Source organism: Lycium barbarum, chromosome 6 (assembly GCF_019175385.1).
Source record: "Lycium barbarum isolate Lr01 chromosome 6, ASM1917538v2, whole genome shotgun sequence".
Lineage (NCBI taxonomy): Eukaryota > Viridiplantae > Streptophyta > Magnoliopsida > Solanales > Solanaceae > Lycium > Lycium barbarum.
The window spans coordinates 79,483,426-79,506,802 of NC_083342.1; the positions used below are offsets into that span (position 1 = coordinate 79,483,426).

The following is a 23,377-nucleotide window of genomic DNA, read 5'->3' on the forward strand; positions in this document are numbered from 1 at the left end:
CCCAGAAGCCTCCAACTGTAAGGTCGCCAGCCGAAGCGGAAGGTCCAAACCCTTCACAAATCTCCTCACTCTCTCAGCCTCTGTGGGAAGTAATGCCGTCGCATAACGGGACAAAGCGAGAAATCTGGTCTCATACTCCGCAACCGACCTACCCCGTTGCTCCAATGTCGAAAACTCATCCTTTCCGTTGTCTCTCAGAGTACGAGGGACATACTTCTCCAGAAACACCTGGTAGAACTGGGTCCAGGTCAAAGGTGGCAAGCCAACTGGTCGACACTCCATGTACGATCTCCACCACTGCTTGGCATCCCCAACTAACTGGAAAGAAACATAATCGACCCCGTGAGACTCCACTACACCCAACTTATGAAGCATCTCATGGCAGCTAACGATAAACTTATACGCATCCTCCCTGGGAGTGCCATAGAACCAAGGAGGAGACATTTTGGTAAATCCCTCGAACAATTTTCGCTCCTCACTGGTCAACACTGGCCCATCCATAGGCCTTAGAGCAAAATCAGGCGTTGGAGTAGTATCAATACGGGGAGCCACTGCTGCCGCCAGCAATACCCTCGATGTCCGAAATCCTGGAGCAACCGTAGTATCGGGAGTATGACCTCCCACTCTAGTCTGCGAGCCATCTGGAGCAACTGGAATCATGCCCGCCTGAGCCAAACTGTCAAAGTACCCCAACACTTGAAACACAGCCCCCTGAAAATCGGGAGTAGCAGCGACCCCAGGCTGTGTCTCAGATGCCCTAATCTCCTCCTCCGGAATATTTTCAAGCTCCGGAGTCAACTCTATGTCAGGGTCCTGAGAAGGTGCTGGTCCTTGGTTCCTATCTGGAATAGCTGCACGGCCTCTGCCCCTGTCACGTCCCCTGCCTCGCCCACGGACAGCTGCTCGGGCCACGGGTATGGATGCGGGTGCGGGTGCAGGTGCAGGCTCCTGGCCTCCAGTAGCGGTCGATCGCGTCCTCACCATCTGTGAGCGAACATAGAAATGAGGTTAAGATACCAATCTGAACAATCTCGCACGAGAAGAATGAACCAGATACCAATGAGATTGAACTAGCACGAAACGAGAAAAAGAAGTGGAGTGTTTCCTAAATGTCCTATAGCCTCTCGAGGATGGGTACGGACGCCTACATACCAATCCGCAAGAATCTACTAGACATTGCTCTTGTACTCATTAGACCAATTAACCTAGAAGCTCTGATACCAACTTGTCACGACCCAATTCGCAAGTCGTGGTGGCACCTACACTATCCCTCTGAGTAGGCGAACCACATTACTAATAACAAGTTAAATAAGTAGTAAATTAAATAAGAATAAGTTATCAAGTCTTAAATACTTATCATAACTAGAAATGTCACGACAACCCCAAAATCTGGTTAGAGGGTACAAGAGCACTAACATAATACGGAATAGAAGTCTGAAATACCCGAAGGCTACATATTGTCTGTCGAAATAAAAACAGAAATAAATAGAGGAGGAGGTCCTTCAGGGGCCACGGATGACCAAGTAGCTCACCCTGAATGACTGAAAGATGTCACCCTCGCCTATCAGCCACGGGGTGTAGAATTGGAACCTGGATCGTACTCTGCACTCAACAAAAGTGCAGCAAGAGTAGTATCAGTACAACACTTGTACCGGTAAGCATCATAGGCCGACAATGATTAGATAACGCATGAAGAAGTTGAAACCAACAAGTAGCATATAGAGCAAACAGGTATGGTCACGTATCATATATAAATAAAGTGTAAAGGAACCATGAAATCAAACTAATCAGAGTCTAACTAAAGTAGACCGTAACCTACCTCAATGCCGAGCGGGTGCCACGAACAATCAAACTAATGCCTTCCCTTTGCGTAGAGCCTCTGAATGATCAAAATCTATCAAATATGTGATCTACGTTAGAATACGAATCTAAGGACACCCATATTACTATATTTATACTCAAAACCCAAAAACGCGCCTCGAAAAGTGACCTCAGGCCCACAAGGGCAAAACTGTAATTTTATTGAAAAACTGACATTCAATAGCCCAAAGTTTATGATTCTCAAAAATCATTGAAATCCGATCACGAATGATATATTTCTTTTTTCTTGTTATAAGAAATTAATCATGTATGTAATTAGTTAAATGTTGAATTGTAGTGAGAAATAAAAGTGATTAACTAAAGATTAAGTGGGTAACTAGTGGGGGACAACCTTTCCACACATGACTATTAAGTAAAGAAGCAACTGACTCATGTACGTATATATTAATTTGGTGGTCATCATTAGTCTTGACAATTTATAAAGGCTAGGGGTGGGCTCACATAGAAAGAAAAAGAGGGTTTCATTTTAATTGCACTCTGAAAAGTTGCTAATTTTCTTAACCAAATCAACAAAGTTTCTATAATTCCTAACAGGAACATGGTTCCATCTATAGCAAGCCCCGTGATTTTTATTTATGGTGGCAACAATTTTTACTCCAAATGCATAATAGCAAATTCCACATTTTACTTGAAAACTCATTTCCATGGAAAACCCACCAATTTCTAATCTAAACTCATAGATGATATAGCTAAATAATGGATGATATCATGAGGAAATACGTAATTTAAGATTAGAAACTTACCCCCGGTATCATCATCCAAACTCAATTTGTGGAGGTCATAACTGTTATATCCCGTGTTTTCGCACATTTGGAAAATTAGAAATAATCTTGACTTGTATGAAATAAAGTCATAATTGATTACATCTAGCACATGAGTTGTTTGGGAAAGAATATTAATGTGAAAGTGTCGGGGAAGGCTAAGGGCAAAAAAATTGGAATTTCGGAAAGTAGTTTCAGGAATTACAAAAAATTGATTCACAAGTCTTTGAGCTTGTAAAATGAGACAAATGAGGCCCATTATTTTGAAGGGTGGCCGGCCAACTATGGCCCAAACCCATGACCCCAATTCATTTTCCATGTGTTAAAATTATATGAGTCATACCCCTTTAGAAAGTTCAAGAAATTAGAAAGAACAAAACAAAGCAAAACAAGAACAAAAAATAGAGGGTTTCGGGTTTGCCATAGGGAAATTTGCCACCAAAAATCTTGTTCTATAAATCTATATTTTGTGGTTTTCCTACTAAGTTGAGCACCCTTGTTAACTTGGTGTAGTTGGTTTGGAGAGAGAAGCACTAAATTCATCAAAGTAACCATACCTTCAAGTGGAGAAGAGTGAGTAAAAAGGTAAGAATCTATCCCTTATTCTTGTGTTATGAAGTCTTATTTGTGTTGTAGTATGTAGAAATGTGTTGATTGTATGAAGGAAATGAAAGTTTGCAAAGTGGGTGTGTAGTATATATGTGTAGCCGTGTGTATGCATGCATTGTGTACCAATGAAGAATTGAAATTATGTTGTATTCTAGTTGTGAATGTGATGGAATTCATATTGAGAATGAAAGTTGAAAAAAATTGGATGAATTGGCAAAAAGAGCATTGGGCCGTGTGGTATGTTGGAGTACGAATAGAAATGAATCAAGTTTGGGTAACGTGTTAGTTGTGTTATTGTGATTCTTGCAATGTAAATGAAAGTAAAACGATATGAGTTTGCTTTGAAATGGAATGTAGAAACTTATGTCGCTTAAGTATGATTTTACGACATTATGAAAATGAAGTTATTAGGTTGCAAATTATGATGGGTACTGATGAATTTGGAAGATGGAATCATGTTATGAATATGTAAGTCAAAGATTAGAAGTTTCGAATATGTTAAGACTTTGGCGGAAAGTTTGTATATTATGTATACCGTATGTATAATTTGAGGAAAACGATATGAAATGCTTCTAAACTATGTTATGATGATCTAGATTGATAATGAATGTGAAACCCTTGAGATTTGTTTGGAAATTAAAGTTGAAATGAAGGTTATGGCATTATGTCGGCAAGTAGAACTAGTTGTGTCATATTGTGTTTCTAATGTTTGTTGTTGATGTTGATGTTGTTGTTTGGGTTGTTGTTGATGGGTTTGAGCCGAGTTGAATTCTCGGGAGTGCTATATGTATAGGGGAAGTGCTGCCGAAATTTCGGTAGACAAATATGAGTTGAATTGAATTCGTAGCATCTATACCTTACAATTGGTAAATGTGACCATTTACAGATTTTCGACGAAACGGGGAGTGAGCTTGGATAGGCTTAATGTCACGACCCAGCCCCGTGGGCCGCGACTGGTGTCCTTCTGGGACACCCCAACGAACTCACACCCAGACCATCGTAATCAGGCTCGTCCAAACTCCACGTACGTTATTCGAACTCATCATCGTAATCAGACATCTACCGAACACTTATCCTAAGCAGTCGCCCGTACAGATCAGACAAATCACAAATCAGAAGGAAGGCGGAATGTACATCGCCAAATTTCACACACACACATCAGAAGGGTGGCGGAATGCACATCGCCCACAAATGCATACACACACATACAAATTCAGAGGCCGACTTGGCCATAGTAGCGTACGGGCCACTTAAGATCGTAAAACAGACTCACATGCAAACACACCGGACCCACGACCCACAAATCTGACTACAGGCCTCTAGACAAAACAGAACATAAGAACATAGGACGGGACAGGGCCCCGCCGTACCCACTCATCCAAATATACAGAATACAGACACAACAAAAGAAATGTACCAAAAGTAGGCTCCGGATCAAGGGGAGCTTTCCAACACAGCAGAATGAGTAGCCTAAACTGGAGGACCACCCAAACGAGCTTCTGTACCTGCGGGCATGAAACACAGCCCCCGAAGAAACGGGGGTCAGTACGGGAGAAGTACTGAGTATGTAAAGCAGAAGGTACAGAAATCACAAACACAGCTGGAGTCAGAAAGAACAAACACACCAACATCGCAAACAAAGCAAACCTGTGCGGGAGGCGAACGTACAAATGCAAATCAAATCATGTATAGGGTTTAGGAACGTGGTCACCCCCCGACGCTGGTGCCACAACACATCATAACTCCAGAAGTTTTCAAATCTCCGTACAGTCTCCAGACACATCATATCACACACATATCATATCATCAGAACATATCAAATGCCATATCACATCATAACTCCATAAACGGTAACCGGCCCTATGGCGAGGCCTCGGAAACCGTAACACATCATAACTCCCGAATATATTATAGCGCGCACGATCACAAAGTCGGCCCGGGTACCGACGAACGAAGTCATAGCAGACAGCACGAACAGAGTAGTGCCGAAACCATATGCATATTAAAAATAATTTGTCGGACTCAACATATCGTTTACATATAGGCAGATACTGACGCCAGAAGGCTCGGAGTAGGAATCGAATTGATAAAAGTAGGCATATAAAGGTTACGAAGTTCCAAACTGTCAAATTCGTAAGAAAACTGTTCATAAGTCATTTTTCCGGAATTCTCACATCATCCCAGAGTACAGAACATGCATTAGTGGCATAGGAAGTTTCAAACACATCCTTGAGTCATAAACAGAAGATTGCGAATCATAACAGACACAAGCGAATCAAACAAACCGAATAAGGGGAGCCTCGGGGCTCGCGGGCCCACCTCGGGTCAAATTGAGGCGGCGGACACAAATCACAGACTTTCGGCTCCATAGAGCCATCTACGAAAGTTTCGAAGGGTTTCGGACACAACAGCACAAGTTATGGAGGTACGAACATTCTTTTAACCAAAAGTGACAAAAAGGGGTTCAATCGCGCTGAGTGAATAGTGCTCGAACTTGAACTTCGATTTCCAAGAGCAGGGTTATTCCCGAGATTCCGAAATTTACCTAGTGGGTCTAGGACATGCCAAAAGAATGAGAGGTAGGCTTTACATACCTGGTTGGCGCCTTACGCTCGTCAAATCGCGATTCCCGTTTCGTCCAGAAACTACAAATGGTCACTTTTACCAGTTACTATTCATGAGAGTTAGCATTTTCATCTTTGGGGCTATACTTGGCTACCGAAATTTCGGCAGCATTTCCCCTATAAACCTAACATCCCCGAGACTTGGCTCGGCTCAAAATACAACAACAACAACAACCCAAACATCATTACACAATACAAACCACAATCAAACCACACTAGCTTCAAAATTTCACCTTAATACATAAGTTGGTAATCCTATATTCAAACTTCACAATTCTAACTCATGTCCACATTATTGTATTCATTCATTCAAGATTATTCCTCCACATAACATACAAGTTCCAAACCATATACAAAGTTTCTCAAAATCCATTTCTTTCCCTATTTCATTTCAACCACCAAAAGTTACGACGAATATTCTAACTTGCGTCGTTTCATTCCAAATTCATCAACATCAACTATAAATCATATTTAAAGTCCTTAGTATCATAAATATACTATGATATATACAAATATACCAAAGGTATACACTTTCCGATAACGTCCGAAATTATTTTCTAGCACCAACTCAATTCTTTAATCGATCCTTTACGACATAAAGATCACAACAACACATTATTCAAGCTAAACAAGATAAAATTCTTATGCCTTGCACTACATGGGACTCACGGCCAAACACACCCTTCTATATACACACACACCATGCACAAACACAACCTCATCCCACAATCTTCACACTAATCCAATCACTAACACATATATATCCATTTCATAACATTAAAACATAAAAATCTTACCTTTTTCTTGAATTTCCGACTTGTCGCAAACGCCGCCCTTTCGTCAAACTAATTGTATCACAACGAAGAGCACCTCGAACTCATCAATCATTACAAAAGAAACTAGGTGTTTGGATTAGAAACAAGGCCAAGGAATTCTTTTTTTTTTCTCCTTGTTCGGCCGAAACCACCTTTCTCTTTGATCTTGTATTTTTTTTTTTTGATTAACTTCTTGATAATTACCAAGTGCTTGATATATATCCACTCATAGGTCATGTGCATAGCACATGACCTTAATGAAATGGACTTGGGCTTGCCCCCCCCCCCCCCCCCCCTTGGCCGGCCACTTAACTCAATTGGGCCTCAATTTTTGTATTCCATTTTCTTAGCCCAATGCATAAAATGTCCCGTTTTGTAATTCCCGGAACTAATTTCTAAAATTCCAAATTTACCCTCGGCCTTCCCCGAGGTCTTGACATCAATGATTCCATAATCAACATGAGCATAGCAACTTGAATCAAATTATTTCCTCAACACACACAAGTCTTATTTATTTTCTTGATTTCCCGTTATACGAAAATACGGGACATAACACTTAAAAAGCTCAAAAGGTATGTAAAGCTACCCCGATCCTTCTTTTGGCATGCCTAAGTGTATTAGAATCGGATTCGGGCTTCGAAAGATTTTCTGCCCATCGGAATCCGCAATTGAAAATTTCGCTTTTTCCTTCAGTAAGATTGAGCCCTTTTGGTTTGTATTCTTGAAAATCATGCAAACTTTCCCTAAACTACTTGGAAAGCTATAGAACGTCCGTAGAACCTTTGTAGGTGACCCCATAAGTTTAAAATATGTAATTTGAGCCCACCGCCTTGCTTGTCCCGAGGTGGGCCCACTGTTCCCGGTTTTGCCCGTGTTGTACTCAAGTCTTACTTTCGAGCGGTTTTTGAAAGAAATGTTTTGACTACCATTCTAATTACCTAACAAACGTTGTTTTAAATATTCCATTAAGTCTGATAAATTGTTTTGACACTCGAAACGACTTCAGAAAGGTTATACTCTGTAATTCATTATGATATCCGAAACTCATTTACTATGATCCCTTTCGACTTCATTGGATCGGTTTGTCTTTGATATGCCTCATCGAGTCTATGGAAACATTTATGATATTTTAATTGCATTAGTCTCTCACTACTCCATTCGTGGATGCCCCAATGTTTCCCACACTGAGCCCGGGCCAGGATATGTTGTCAAGCGTGATCCTTTGCATTGTTCGCCGTGCCTCGATGTGAGGGGGCAGGTATACGCGTACATGGGTTTGTGGAGTATGTTGTGCCATGTACGCTTGTTCTGATATGATTTACTATGGCCATCTGATATGACATATTATGTTACGGGGTTATGCCCCTATTCTGATTCTTCTGTGTTGTGGCACCAGCGTCGGGAGGGTGGCCACGTTCTGTCTGCTGAGTCCCTTGGTAGGGGCCGGATTTGATATGACATATGTTTCTGTACACACTCTGCACGTTTTGAAAATATGTATCTGATACTTTGGATTTTCTGTTTACTTTCCGTACGTTCTGTACCAGTTATGATTTTGTTTCTGTAATTCAGGTTTTACATATTCAGTACATATTTCGTACTGACCCCCTTTCTTCGGGGGCTGCGTTTTCATGCCGCGCAGGTACCGACGACAGGTTTGCTGATCCGTCCGTCTAGGATATCTTTTCTGCCATTTGGAGCGCTCTCTTATTCAGAGCCATCTTTTGGTATAGTCTGTCCCTTCTATATATGTATATTCTCGTTCATGGGTACGGCGGGGCCCTGTCCCGTCATATGATTCTGTCGGTCTGTTTAGAGGTTTGTGGATATGTTTGTGGGTTGGGGTCGTTCTGTACGGATGTGTGTATATGTTGTGTTTGGGCGACTCGTATGTGTATCGATTATCGGCAGCTGAATAAGGTAACCATAAAGAATAAATACCCCCTCCACAGAATTGATGATTTGTTTGATCAGTTGCAGGGCGCCAAATATTTTTCGAAGATAGACCTTCGGTCAGGCTATCACCAGGTACGAGTACGAGAGGCCGATATTCCTAAGACAGCATTCCGGACCAGATATGGGCACTATGAATTCAGAGTTATGTCGTTTGGGTTAATTAATGCTCCTGTGGTATTCATGGATCTAATGAATCGGGTATTCAGGTCGTTCTTGGATATGTTCGTAATTGTATTTATCGATGATATTTTGGTTTATTCTCGGTCCGAGGCAAAGCACGCAGATCATCTGAGAGCGGTATTAGGGGTACTTCGGCATCAGAAATTATATGCAAAATTTTCTAAATGTGAATTCTGGCTGGCTTCAGTGGCATTCCTGGGGCATATTATTGCAGCTGATGGTGTCCGGGTGGATACACAGAAGATTGAGGCCGTGAAGAATTGGCCCAGACCCACGACGCCCACAGAGGTACGTAGTTTCCTGGGGTTAGCAGGCTATTACAGAAGATTTGTGGAAAAGTTTGCTTCGATTTCAACGCCTTTGACAAGACTCACTCAGAAGGGAGCTAAGTTCCAGTGGACCGATGCATGTGAACGAAACTTCCAGTTGCTGAAGGAGAAGCTGACTACGGCCCCAGTTCTGACTCTTCCAGAGGGACCCGATGGATATGTTATTTATTGTGACGCTTCTGGCGTGGGATTGGGCTGTGTATTGATGCGGCACGGCAGAGTTATAGCTTATGCTTCTCGGCAGCTGAAAAAGCATGAAAGGAATTATCCTACCCACGATCTGGAGCTTGCAGCGGTGATTCATGCTCTGAAGATATGGAGACACTATTTATATGGAGTTCATGTTGATATCTATACAGATCATAAGAGTCTCCAGTATATTTTTAAGCAGAAGGAGCTTAATTTGCGGCAGCGGAGGTGGCTAGAGCTCCTGAAAGACTATGATGTGGATATTCTGTACCATCCGGGCAAAGCTAATGTTGTTGCAGATGCACTCAGCCGAAAATCTATGGGCAGCTTGGCAGATTTACAGCCAGACAGGAGGGAGATAGTATGTGACATTCATCAGTTGGCTAATCTTGGGGTTCGTCTGGCCAATTCTGGCGATACACGGATTTCTGTCCGAGGGGTTTCTGAATCATCTATTAAGGAAGATATCAACCGGCATCAATATGAAGATACTGTTTTGGCTAGGTACAGAGACACAGCCCATGAAAAGGAGAAGACTCCGTTCGAGTTTACACCAGACGGAACCTTACTATACAGGGGCAGGTTGTGTGTACCTGATATTGCAGGGCTACGGCAGCAGGTTATGGGCGAGGCACACTATGCTCGCTATTCTGTTCATCCTGGGTCTACGAAGATGTACCATGATCTTAGATGCCTATACTGGTGGGATGGTATGAAACGGGATATCGCAGAGTTCGTCGCTCAGTGCCCAAATTATCAGCAGGTCAAGATTGAACATCAGAAACCGGGTGGACTGTTGCAGGAAATGGAAATTCCGACGTGGAAGTGGGAGATCATTAATATGGACTTCATTACAGGTTTGCCTCGCACTCCACGGAAGTATGATTCCATCTGGGTTATTGTTGATAGGCTGACAAAATCAGCCCATTTTCTCCCCGTCAGAATTACTTATTCCGCTGAGGATTATGCCAGGCTTTATATTAAGGAAATTGTGCGACTTCATGGAGTTCCTATATCTATTATCACTGACAGAGGTGCCTAGTTCACAGCGAACTTCTGGAGATCTTTTCAGGAAGGATTAGGGACTCAGCTGAGCCTGAGCACAGCTTTTCATCCTCAGAGTGACGGACAGGCCGAGCGCACTATCCAGACGCTTGAAGATATGTTGCGGGCCTGTGTTATTGATTTCAGAGGTAGCTGGGATGATCACTTGCCATTGATTGAATTTGCTTATAATAACAGCTACCATTCCAGCATCCAGATGGCTCCGTACGAGGCTTTATATGGTAGGAAATGCAGGTCACCTATCGGCTGGTTTGATATTGGCGAGACAGAGTTAATCGGCCCAGAGATGATCCAGCAGGCAGTTGATAAGGTGAAACTTATCCGGGAGCGGCTATTGGCAGCCCAGAGTCGACAGAAATCATACGCTGATAAATGGTGTCGTCCTTTGGAATTCCAAGTTGGTGATTGGGTATTTCTGAAGGTATCGCCTATGAAAGGCGTAATGCGGTTCGGAAGAAAGGGTAAGCTTAGTCCGCGTTATATTGGGCCTTATCTGATTCTGCGAAAAATTGGAAATGTCGCCTATGAGTTAGATCTGCCATCTTATTTGGAAGCGGTACATCCGGTATTTCATGTATCTATGCTCCGCAAATGCATCGGTGATCCCTCCAGAATATTTCCTGCAGATGATATTCAGGTGACGGAGCAGTTATCTTACGAGGAGCAGCCCGTAGCCATTTTGGACCGCCAGGTAAGAAAGCTCCGGAACAAAGATGTAGCCTCTGTTAAGGTGCTGTGGCGGAACGATAATAGGGAGGAAATGACCTGGGAGGCCGAAGAGGAAATGAAGAAGAAATATCCTCATTTGTTCCCTATGCCCACAGGTAATCTTGAATCCTTGCTTAATTCTATTTCAATAATGAATGTGTGTCATATGTGCTGTCTATAAACATAAACTCCCCCAAAGTATTTTCAGACCCTATAAGATTAATTTAACATTCGAGGACGAATGTTCTAAAGGGGGGGAGGATGTTATATCCCGTGTTTTCGTACATTTGGAAAATTAGAAATAATCTTGACTTGTACGAAATAAAGTCATAATTGATTACATCTAGCACATGAGTTGTTTGGGAAAGAATATTAATGTGAAAGTGTCGGGGAAGGCTAAGGGCAAAAAAATTGGAATTTCGGAAAGTAGTTTCGGGAATTACAAAAAATTGATTCACAAGTCTTTGGGCTTGTAAAATGAGACAAATGAGGCCCATTATTTTGAAGGGTGGCCGGCCAACTATGGCCCAAACCCATGGCCCCAATTAATTTTCCATGTGTTAAAATTATATGAGTCATACCCCTTTAGAAAGTTCAAGAAATTAGAAAGAACAAAACAAAGCAAAACAAGAACAAAAAATAGAGGGTTTCGGGTTTGCCATAGGGAAATTTGCCACCAAAAATCTTGTTCTATAAATCTATATTTTGTGGTTTTCCTACTAAGTTGAGCACCCTTGTTAACTTGGTGTAGTTGGTTTGGAGAGAGAAGCACTAAATTCATCAAAGTAACCATACCTTCAAGTGGAGAAGAGTGAGTAAAAAGGTAAGAATCTATCCCTTATTCTTGTGTTATGAAGTCTTATTTGTGTTGTAGTATGTAGAAATGTGTTGATTGTATGAAGGAAATGAAAGTTTGCAAAGTGGGTGTGTAGTATATATGTGTAGCCGTGTGTATGCATGCATTGTGTACCAATGAAGAATTGAAATTATGTTGTATTCTAGTTGTGAATGTGATGGAATTCATATTGAGAATGGAAGTTGAATAAAATTGGATGAATTGGCAAAAAGAGCATTGGGCCGTGTGGTATGTTGGAGTAGGAATAGAAATGAATCAAGTTTGGGTAACGTGTTAGTTGTGTTATTGTGATTCTTGCAATGTAAATGAAAGTAAAACGATATGAGTTTGCTTTGAAATGGAATGTAGAAACTTATGTCGCTTAAGTATGATTTTACGACATTATGAAAATGAAGTTATTAGGTTGCAAATTATGATGGGTACTGATGAATTTGGAAGATGGAATCATGTTATGAATATGTAAGTCAAAGATTAGAAGTTTCGAATGTGTTAAGACTTTGGCGGAAAGTTTGTATATTATGTATACCGTATGTATAATTTGAGGAAAACGATATGAAATGCTTGTAAACTATGTTATGATGATCTAGATTGATAATGAATGTGAAACCCTTGAGATTGGTTTGGAAATTGAAGTTGAAATGAAGGTTATGGCATTATGTCGGCAAGTAGAACTAGTTGTGTTATATTGTGTTTCTAATGTTTGTTGTTGATGTTGATGTTGTTGTTTGGGTTGTTGTTGATGGGTTTGAGCCGAGTTGAATTCTCGGGGGTGCTATATGTATAGGGGAAGTGCTGCCGAAATTTCGGTAGACAAATATGAGTTGAATTGAATTCGTAGCATCTATACCTTACAATTGGTAAATGTGACCATTTACAGATTTTCGACGAAACGGGGAGTGAGCTTGGATAGGCTTAAAAAGCTCAAAAGGTATGTAAAGCTACCCCGATCCTTCTTTTGGCATGCCTAAGTGTATTAGAATCGGATTCGGGCTTCGAAAGATTTTCTGCCCATCGGAATCCGCAATTGAAAATTTCGCTTTTTCCTTCAGTAAGATTGAGCCCTTTTGGTTTGTATTCTTGAAAATCATGCAAACTTTCCCTAAACTACTTGGAAAGCTATAGAACGTCCGTAGAACCTTTGTAGGTGACCCCATAAGTTTAAAATATGTAATTTGAGCCCACCGCCTTGCTTGTCCCGAGGTGGGCCCACTGTTCCCGGTTTTGCCCGTGTTGTACTCAAGTCTTACTTTCGAGCGGTTTTTGAAAGAAATGTTTTGACTACCATTCTAATTACCTAACAAACGTTGTTTTAAATATTCCATTAAGTCTGATAAATTGTTTTGACACTCGAAACGACTTCAGAAAGGTTATACTCTGTAATTCATTATGATATCCGAAACTCATTTACTATGATCCCTTTCGACTTCATTGGATCGGTTTGTCTTTGATATGCCTCATCGAGTCTATGGAAACATTTATGATATTTTAATTGCATTAGTCTCTCACTACTCCATTCGTGGATGCCCCAATGTTTCCCACACTGAGCCCGGGCCAGGATATGTTGTCAAGCGTGATCCTTTGCATTGTTCGCCGTGCCTCGATGTGAGGGGGCAGGTATACGCGTACATGGGTTTGTGGAGTATGTTGTGCCATGTACGCTTGTTCTGATATGATTTACTATGGCCATCTGATATGACATATTATGTTACGGGGTTATGCCCCTATTCTGATTCTTCTGTGTTGTGGCACCAGCGTCGGGAGGGTGGCCACGTTCTGTCTGCTGAGTCCCTTGGTAGGGGCCGGATTTGATATGACATATGTTTCTGTACACACTCTGCACGTTTTGAAAATATGTATCTGATACTTTGGATTTTCTGTTTACTTTCCGTACGTTCTGTACCAGTTATGATTTTGTTTCTGTAATTCAGGTTTTACATATTCAGTACATATTTCGTACTGACCCCCTTTCTTCGGGGGCTGCGTTTTCATGCCGCGCAGGTACCGACGACAGGTTTGCTGATCCGTCCGTCTAGGATATCTTTTCTGCCATTTGGAGCGCTCTCTTATTCAGAGCCATCTTTTGGTATAGTCTGTCCCTTCTATATATGTATATTCTCGTTCATGGGTACGGCGGGGCCCTGTCCCGTCATATGATTCTGTCGGTCTGTTTAGAGGTTTGTGGATATGTTTGTGGGTTGGGGTCGTTCTGTACGGATGTGTGTATATGTTGTGTTTGGGCGACTCCATTCGTCGTGGCGGCCGGTCCGCATATGTTTAAATGTTGCTTTGTTGGCCCTGTGTGGCCTTTGTTGGTATTTTCTGCGTGCAGGGTATATTGGATAGTCCGTAAAACGAAGGAAACTCTGCCGAAATTTTTCTGGAAATTAGTTAAATTTGAAACAAAGCCGTGTCGGCTTCTGCTATATACTTGAATGCGTATGATAAATGTGTTTGGGTGCCCAGATTGGGCACTAGTCACGGCCTACGGGGTTGGGTCGTGACAATAACCAATCAATTTAACATTACATCCCAAAGCTAACATTTGAAAATAAATAAATAAATGTACCCCTTTTTATTTTTCCCATGAATACAACTGGCAGACCAATAATTCACCAGTAACTTCTCAAAGCTTTTCATTTTGCAAATTAGCAACAACACTACCACCCCCACTAACTATTGAAATTAGTTCCTTGGAATATACAACAAAAAGTTGACACGTCATGGGTAGAATTCAGGGAGAAATTACCACAAGTGCTAAAAACCCAAACTACTAATACAAAGGACATAGCAAACACGCATATACATGGGAATGGGAAAATAAGAAAGCATTGAAACAAATGTATAATGCAAGAACACATCCTAATTTGGAATAGAAATCTTACAATTTCTCTGGCCTGTTTCCTTCTCTTTTCTATCTTTTGCCTTCTTTCCGTGTAAACCAAAAACAAACCTTCCACTTAATTCCTCTTTTATTCCTGGCAATATCATAAAAGTGGCTTGCCCACTTCATTTATTTCTAATTGAGTATATATTATTGTCAACTCTCCTTGGGTTACGTGAGACCACCAAATGGTGGGCTGACCTACTTTTTTTTTTTTTTTTTACATTTCGAATGTCACTCAGCATCATAATAAAAGTGGCTTGCCCACTTCATTTATTTCTAATTAACTACATATTTTTGCCAACTTTTACGTGAGACCACTAAATAGTGGGCTGTCCACTTTTTTTTTTCCTTTTACATAACAAATGTCTTCCTAAGATATCAATTGCCCTTTCACCAGATGTAATATATCATTAGTCCTCAGATTACTTCACTCTATTCATCATCTCATATAAACTATAACATGTATTAAAATCATATAAATAAATACAATATAGTCCCATACCCTTTTCGTAGTTTTAAAGTGCTAAACGAACAAACGGGTCGTTACACTTATGAAGCTCTAATAATACGTGAAACAATAGATTTTGCTGTTTTTTCATACACATTTATGATTTCCATTTATCATTTTCAGATTAACCGAGTGCATTATGCTGGGTGATAACTAATATATATTAATTACTGCTTCAGGTTTATGATAGGAACAAATAACTTAATTCCAAGGCGATACAAACTGTACCCTTGATGTAGTTCGAAATTCATTTTAAAGATCATTAAACAAATAGTATAGCCAATCATGCTTTAAGTAATCTATAGAATCCCAGCTTCATGGTGTGTCGAAGCTGAAATTCATCTATCGGATATTTATAATAACCTCTAAATAACATAAGTTTTCCACCAAGTCTGCTTCCTTTTTTTTCTTGCATTTAATCCTCATATTGGTCCACTTCGTTCTCCTATCAGCAGCTCAGAGTCCAGTAAGTATTGTTACTATTGGCTTGCTTTTTTCTCTTAGCTTCTTCGTAATGAGGGGGCGACATCCCAAAGTCGATCCTCATATGTTGGATGTTAATTACTTTATTCGTTTCAGGTCTTCTTAGTCATATTTGGATGCACTTTTCAATAAAAGGTAAGTAATATGTCAAAAAAAAAAAAGTTATATGTTCTGTCTAATTTTCTTATTTAGGTATAAATATTTATGTTTATTTGAGTTGTTTTTGTTTGTCTAAACTTAGGATTTCTGTTTTTTTTTTCCATTGTCATTGCCAGAGCAATCTCTTTTACACTCTAGTAGTCATCTAAAAATATATTCAGCATAACTTCTACTCTACAGTTGCCAAATATCAAGAAACATAATATCATTATCAAGCCATCTTCATAAAACGGTGTCAAATACTAAAAGAACAGAACCAAGGAAGCTGAAGCTTTAACCACTTCATCTTCATCTTAACATTAATCCAGTTCACCATGTTTCATCTTTTTCACATTTGAAGATGAACCAACACCCTTTATTTCCCCATTTTCATATTTTGACGTTAACCAGCTCACCATTCTTGACCTTTTCCACAGGGAACTTGAAAATACTCAATTCACATCAATCCAGATTGTATAATTTGAATATTTCAAGTGTTATTTAGGAAGATTCATATGGGTCCTCACGAAAAGAAGGGCAATTTCATCTTTGATTTTTCCTTCCTTACTATCTGTCCCCTTCGATTTAGCACACAATACCTGCAGCAAGAAGATAAACATTATTGAAGACAAGCACAAAATGTTGTAGAAACTGAAGAAATACTCTTTGAATGTAAAGGAAGAAGAAGAAAAGCGTGATATCCAATTTACACTCAAACTATAGAAACAACATAAATTGAATTTCATAACGATGACGGATGAACAAAAACCCAACCTAGCAGTGGGAAAAGAGAGGAAAATATGGGCAAAAGAGAAACATACATATGAAAAACAGATCTGATGGAAATTGAAGAAGCTCCGCACATATGAAAAGATTTGAATTCGCTCCTAGAAGGCGATGACACAGACCAACTGTGAAATGAGATAGGGTACGTGGCTTGTAGAAGATTGGTTAAATTCGAGTTGGGTTTTGATAGATGAAATTTGGGCAATTTTTCTGGGAAATTGAGTATGAGTTCAAGGTTATGACAATGGTTCTCTCTGGTTATACAGTAGGCTCCAAGGTTATCTTAGGCGAGGAACCAGATGGGTCTCACCAGCAAGGAGCGGGGAGAACAAGAGGGACTAGTGGTTTTACGTTATAAGAATTGATTAAGTGATCAGCTGGCAGAGCCAAAAGAGACGGCTACATAAATAAAAGACACGTAGGTTAGCATTATCAATTCATAACGATAATGACCAATATACCCTTGATTTGAAATTAATTGACATGTCGAAACTTGAAAACTTAAGCCTTTTCTATATAATAGAAAAAAAGTTGTTGTAAAATTATCCCTCTGACAACATTAGATTCGGATCTAGTTTGCTCATATATTGCTCATCCTTACAAAATTATTATCTACGTTTATAACAACTTATAAAATTTTAAATCGTGATCTAACATTTTCTCATAAAATTATTAGTTTGCCCAAAGATTTATAGACCGTGGTCTAAAAAGTTCATAAATTGCAAGAAAAGTAGAGAATGACTATTTACTAAACATCCCAAAAAGGGATGACGGGAAAAAATTCCGGAAATATCAGTGCCAACTCATCAAACTCTTTTCGATATATGGGCCCTATAAAAGGTTAAATGATTAAATGGCCCAAATTGGTTGGCGCCCAATCTTTTAAGAGGCTTAAAAGCCCACTTGTAATAAGTAATCTTGCTTAATTTTGCTTTTTTTGTGCGGATTGCCCTTCAAAGGCACTAGTTTTTAATTTTTGGCCCTCAAATTGGTGGTCTTTAATTTTTGTGCTTCGCTTAATATACCGTAGTTTTGGGTTCTAACCCCAGCTCAGTAAAAAAAAAAAGGAATTTCGCAAGGCAGAAGTTTAGATTCGTAAGGTAGAATTTTGCAAGTTAGAGTCTGAAACTCCGCCTGAGGCAGTAGAGTTTTGCATTCAAAACTCTTCCTGAGGCCTAACTTTGTCACGAAACTCTGCCTTGCGATTTTTTTTTTACCGAGATGGGGTTCGAATCCCAAACCTCATGGTATTAGGCGAAGGGAAAAAATTAAAGACCACCAATTTGAGGGGCAAAAATTAAAGACCAGTGCCTTTGAAGGGTAATCGTGCAATATTTGGGGTTTGAACCCGGCTCAGTAAAAAAAAATAAAAAAAAGTTCACAAGGCAGAGTTTCGTAGCAAAGTTAGGTCTATTCGGGCCAAAGTTAGGCCTCAGGCAGAGTTCTGAATGCAAAACTCTACATCCAAATCTCTACCTTGCGATTTTTATTTATTGAGCTGGGGTTCGAACCCAGAACCTCGGGGTATTAGGCGAAGGGCAAAAATTAAAGACCAGTGCCTTTGAAGGGCAATCCGTACAAAATTCCGCATTATTTTTGGGGAAAAGCCTCAAGCGCGGCTTAATAATCAAATAATTGCACGGTTTTCCCTTCAAATGGATTGGTCTTTAATTTTTGCCCTAAAAATGTGCTTGTCTTTAGTTTTTGCCCTTTAAAATCAAACTTATGGTTAGCGTGACATAAATTCTTTAAAGGCGTTGGCATAACTTATGGATATTATGATGAGTAACTTATGTCTCTCTAGACATAAGTTCGATTTTGAAGGGCAAAAATTAAAACCAGCCCATTTGAAAGGCGAAAATTAAAGAATTAAGACCAGCCCATTTGAAAGGCAAAAATTAAAGACTAGCACAAATAGAGACAAAAGTGCAAATGACCCATTGACAATTAACCTTGCAATGAAGCAATTAAGAGTGGAAGTTATTGCACAGACTTCCCTTCAAATGCAGTGGTCTTTAATTTTTTGCCTTCATAGCTGTGGTCTTTAATTTTTGTCAATGCTACTCATTTAATGAAAATATTCAGATCTGTTTCGCTCGACATAAGTTCTATAACATTTATTTTCGGGAATTGAACTTTTGCTTCTCTCGACATAAGTTCTATGACTATTAAGTTATGCGGGATAAGTTGTATAGTATTTTAAGAGTTTTTTGTAGTGCTCAAAAACTGGAGTTATGCTTTTAGGGGCATATGTTCGTTATAATTTTTCATGCCTGTTTTTGTGGAGTTTGATTTGTTTTTGATTATTTTTATGTTCAGTTTTGAAAGTTTTGCCGTGTCTGACATAACTTGTGAAATGTTATAATACGAAAATATAAACTTATGCCGCGCAAAAAGTGCTAAATGAATAAAATTAGAGACCACAAATTTAAAGGACAAACTTAAAGACCACCCCAAAATGGTCATTTGTGCGAATGAACCCAAACAGTGTCCTTTGGTTATTTTGAATCTAGTTGTTGATAAGTAAAATATATTTTAGATTTATTCGGTCATGTAAAATTTTATTATTTGTGTTTTTTCTCTTCTAATTATGCGGTGCTACATGTAAAACTTTTTATTCATAATATTTTGATTACTGTTATAGAAAAATGTTGACAATGTCACATAAGAAGGAGCTTCAAATTATGTTTGATGTTACCCGCATGGTTACAGCTTATACTAGTGGTGATATTGTTTAAAGAATAACTACTTTGAAATAGTTATAGATACTTAGATATTAGTGATCAATAATAGTCATTATATTCTTTGGTGAGCAAGTCATTTTCCATTATAAATTATAAGAACTTGAATATTTAACCTTCAATTAGTGATTAAATTATACATTTTCCTCTGTACTATACTAAAAGAATTATTTTTTTCTGATAAAAAAAATAAAACTAAAGAGAAAGGTTTTCTGTGCAAGTGTAAATTAAGGATCGTTTCGGAAACTGAATAAATTGGTTACCAAAACAAGAAAAGAAAAAAACAATTCTTCTTAAATTAGTTAAAATGAGAAACAAATCTTTTTCACTATAAATGGAATTCTTTTCCCAAATATGTAAATCATTGACGAGCTTATTAATGCTGGTGACAAATTAAAGAAACAAATCCTTGGCATTTAATTACTACCGACGTCCGTACTAATAGTTTTTTTTTTTTAATATATATATTAAAGAAACAAGTCCTTGGTTTAGGGTATATATATATACCCTAAACCAAATGCATTAATGTTATTGACAATATTATCAGTGGATTTAATTTCGTAGCAAACTTGGTAAAATACATCTGTTAGGTAAGTAATCATGAAAAGGTCAAAAAGAAATCATGCATAAATTCAAAATTGGAAAATAAGTCCAAGAAAGAGGAAACAAATTAAATTTAGGAAAAGGTACCTTAATTATGTAGTTTTACAAATCAAACATTTAAAGCCCATGTCACTTTATGTAATCTTGGTTTCAGAGAGATTAGAGCAGTAGAGTTAACAAAAATGGTTTCATTAGCTTCTGCAATTATTGGTGTGTGTTTGCTTGTATTCTTGAGCATAGCAAATGGCCAATATTATCATTCACCGTTGAAGTACTTCAATGTCATGGATTATGGTGCAGTTGTTGATGAGAAGAGAGATAATAGTCAGGTTTGTATTGAAATTAGAACCTACTTTTTTGTTTGTATCGACTCTTGCAAAGTGAAAAGTAGTGTGACTATGGTAACAAATTAATTGGCGAACATTCTGGATCATGATTTTTACTTCTTGTTTTTTTTTAATACTTTAAGTTACTAATTTTATTGAGTCGCTATGATTTTACCTTCTTCAGGCATTTCTGAAGGCATGGGATGATGCTTGTCAATGGAGAGGAAATAGTGTGTTTTATATTCCATATGGAACTTACAAGTTGGGTACAGTTTCATTTGAGGGTCCATGCAGGGGATTCATGAGATTTGCAATAAAAGGGGTATTAAAAGCTCCCAGTCATCCATCTTTGTTCAATACAAACACTTGGATTGCTTTTCGTTACATAGATGGGCTAGTTGTTAAAGGTGGTGGTTATTTGGATGGGCAAGGTGCTGCTGCTTGGCCTTACAATGATTGTTCCAAAAATCCCCAATGCATGCCTCTTCCTGTGGTAAGATTTTCCCCCTTCTCAAATAAAACATAATTTTTTCCAGAGTTATCTGGTACAATATCTGCATTGGTGGGAGGTAGTCGGTACCTCATGAAATTAGTCGAGGTACGCAGAAGCTTGCCCCGACATCACGATTACCAATTTTTTTTTCTTCATTTCTACAACGGCAAGATTGATTTTGAAGTGAAATCCATTCCTATAGAATTTTGTTTTTCTTGAAAGATTTGGAAGTATATTTAGTATATCTTTTATTTCCCTGATTTTTAGCTCTAATTGACTTCCTTGAATTGGGAATTATGTCTGAGAATATCAAATGACATTTAGGAGCCTCTCCTTTTTTACCATTTCCCGTCTAAATTCTGGAACTTCATTCAAAGGTGCTGCTATGTATCCATATCCAAGTTTTGCTCTAAAAAAAAAAAACATTTAGGAGTCCTTAAGCAGTGTGAAGTCATTAAATGAATTTCTTTTTCTCCTTAAATTTAGTTTACCTTGTTAGGACTAAGATCTTCTTAATTAATTGAGATTCTACATATCCCACTTAACAGGCTATTACATGATTATGTTTCTTAGTACGAAAGTATTTTTTAAGGTAAGGTTGTAAACTAAACATGTTACAAAATTATTATGTTTCTTATTTTGAGTGTTTTCTTAGGTAAGGTAAACTTACTAGTACTAGAATTACCAAAAGGTATGAAACTTAACAATATCAATTAGTCAGAGGAACAATTTATTTTGAGCCAGACAACCTTTCCAAATAGGGACTAGAATTTAGTTATAGAAATGTTTTCATTTTTGGGTATATAGCTCTAATTCCACTAAAGGTTGTCTTACCCCTGCACTATTGATGACCCACCCTACCCAAAATATTAAAATTACAAATAGTAATACCTCTATGAAATAACTGTTCAACAAATTATATGGAATCTTAGTAATACAATTGATTGACTACCTGAATCTTCATCAACCAGTTGGAGGTAACAAGTACCTATGCACAAGGTGACCCCGCACACCACTGTCTTAAGAAAATAACTTATTCAACAAACTTCTTGTTTCAAGTGACTTTCTTTAATTTAATTCTAATGTTGCATTTTTTTTTATGTACTTTAGACAATGAGATTCGACTTCGTGACAAATTCAAAAATCCATCATTTGAGATCAATCAACAGCAAGAACTCCCACATCAACCTCTTTGCCTGCAACAACATAAACATAAGTTTCGTACAATTGACAGCTCCAGTCGATAGCCCAAATACCGACGACATTCACATCGGACTTTCAACCAACATTAAAATTTCAAGAACTGTCATTCAGACCGGCGATGACTGTATTTCCATGGTTACTGGAAGCCGAAACATCGACATTTCCCATGTTACTTGTGGACCTGGACATGGGATTAGCATTGGTAGCCTAGGAAAATCTCCTGGAGAATTTGTTACAGGCATAAATGTGAGAAATTGCACATTTAGTGGTACTCAGAATGTGCAAGGATCAAAACCTGGGCACCTTCTTTGTTAAGTGAGGCTACTGATATATTTTTTGGTGACATTTACATGCAAAATGTCAATAATCCAATCCTAATTGATCAACAATATTGCCCCTTTTCTTCTTGCAGCAACCTGGTGCGTGTGATGAACACATTTTTGGCCAATTTCTTTCACATAGTGAACTTGAATATATTATTGAAAAGTGAATTTGAATATGAACCATGTTGTTTGTTGATGTTGTGTAGGGACAGGACAATTCTAAAGTACAAATCAGCAATGTGACATTCAGTAATATATGGGGAACATCTAGTTCAAAGGTCGCAATCACCTTAAAATGTAGCAAATTGGTGCCCTGTAAGAATGTGCAGCTTGACAACATCTACTTGGTGTACCACGGACGAGGAGGACCAGCTGAGTCTTCGTGCCTAAATGTGATTGGCGCTTCGTATGGGCGACAATCTCCTCCTAGTTGTTTATGATCGATTTCGTTTTAATTTTCCTCAATTTGTTCCAACTAGTTTCCGGACACGTGCAATCCCATTTCAATCAATACAGACTTCACAAAATAGTGTGTATATATATAATATTAAAATATGTGTGCAAATTAGAAATTGAAAATCTGATCAAGGGGAAAATTACAACTCAAATTGATGGAAAATCAGCCTATTCTAAATGACTTGACTCTTGAATGCAAAATTATTACTAGTTATCATCTGAACCTGTAAAATTAAACAACTAAATTTAGTTAGGAAGTAAATCCAGATCCGATATGTAGTTTTAATGCAAGAGTACTATAAGTTTAATAATGACCGAATATTTTAAAACGGATACGACGAAATTTCAACGTTGACGCCATTGCAATAACGTTCGTGCAAACTATATATAGCAGTCTTCTAAACATTTGCTTCTACTAATTTACCCTCAAATGAAAAACGAAGGAAGTATAGAATGATTG

General features: G+C 38.7%; 1 long non-coding RNA gene and 1 pseudogene across 2 annotated transcripts; one reads left to right on the plus strand and one right to left on the minus strand.

The window, feature by feature from the left end:
• Window positions 1-1,335: 1,335 nt before the first annotated feature.
• LOC132644305 (uncharacterized) lies at window positions 1,336-17,149 on the minus strand. Of its 2 annotated transcripts, XR_009583834.1 has the most exons (4): window positions 16,808-17,149; window positions 14,856-16,585; window positions 1,820-1,894; window positions 1,336-1,602 (listed from the first exon to the last, which is right to left on the minus strand). It is a non-coding gene; the product is annotated as an uncharacterized LOC132644305 (long non-coding RNA). The 2 variants fall into 2 exon arrangements; XR_009583835.1 differs by lacking the exon at window positions 1,820-1,894 and having other exon boundaries at window positions 16,808-17,148.
• A 3,149-nt stretch (window positions 17,150-20,298) lies between these two features.
• Window positions 20,299-22,955, plus strand: LOC132644106 (exopolygalacturonase-like; annotated as a pseudogene).
• The last annotated feature ends 422 nt before the right edge of the window (window positions 22,956-23,377 follow it).